This window comes from Chinchilla lanigera, unplaced genomic scaffold (assembly GCF_000276665.1).
Source record: "Chinchilla lanigera isolate Chin_1 unplaced genomic scaffold, ChiLan1.0 scaffold00045, whole genome shotgun sequence".
NCBI lineage: Eukaryota > Metazoa > Chordata > Mammalia > Rodentia > Chinchillidae > Chinchilla > Chinchilla lanigera.
The window spans coordinates 16531031-16532242 of NW_004955446.1; positions in this window are offsets into that span (position 1 = coordinate 16531031).

Below are 1212 nucleotides of genomic sequence, written 5' to 3' on the forward strand. Positions count from 1 at the left end.
TTCCTAAAGCTCCGCCGGAACTCCAGGTGTTCAATAGGATGGCCGAGACCTCATGTCACCCTGAACGCAGGATCCCCACGCCGCCTCTCGGGACCCGTGTGCAGACATTGTCAGGAATCTCCTCGCTATTTGGACCCGTGAAGAGGAGACCATGCCGAGCTCGCTGTCGTCACTTTCCACAATGCCCACGCTGTTTCCAGACCCACGTTGTATGGGAAAATAGAATTGTTGAGCTAGAACTCTACAAGTGAATCAAGGTCATTGGACGGTCGTAGTTCAAGATGCTACCAGACATAGGCAGAGACACTGTTAGTGCTCCCACTGTGAATGTGAGGGCTGAGATGCAGTAAATGTCATCTTGTGAGCCTTTTTTTTTTTTCTGTCTTTTTGAGATAAGGTCTCGCTGTGCAGTTCAGGCTGGCCTTGAGCTCACTGTGTAGACTAAGCTGGACTGAAATTCATGGTGATCCTCCTGCCTCAGCCTCCCAAGTGCTGGGATTACAGGCATGCACCACCACGCCCAGCTCGAGCCTTTTAGAATTAGCTCAAAGCTCTTCAATGTGCTGGTCGTGTGTTGTCACTGAACATGCACTGTGACCTCAGGGTCTCAAGCTCTTTTGCAGGGGGCTGGGGACCAAACTCAGGGCCTTCACACTGAGCTACAACCCCACCCTTTAAAAAAACACCTTTTTTTTTTTTAACTTTGAGAGAGAATCTGCCTGATTTCCCACGCTGAAGTAATACTTTCACTTCTTCTGCCTCAGCCTCTCAGAGTGCTGGGATTATAGATGTGAACCATCACACCCAGTTTGCTTAAGGATTTTAAATTTTTTCTTTTTTTTTTGAGACAGGGTTTCACTATGCAGTTCAGGCTGGCCTTGAACTCACTATGTAGCCCAGAGTAGCCTCAAACTCATGATGATCCTTCTGCCTCAGCCTCCCAAAGGCTGGGATTACAGGGGTGCACCACCACACCTAGCTAAACACACAATTTCAAAACTACAATTTTCTTTGTTTATTCACTGGGCTGGGTCTCAGAGGTTCCCAAAGCTGACCTGAGAAACCTAACTCATCCTTTTTTGGAATAAATTTTTAAACACATTCCTGTAATCCCAGCACTCAAGAGGTTGTGTCAGGAGGATCACTGTGAATTCGAGGCCAGCCTGAACTACACAGCAAGACCTTGACTCAAAAAAAAAGAAGAAAAAAAAA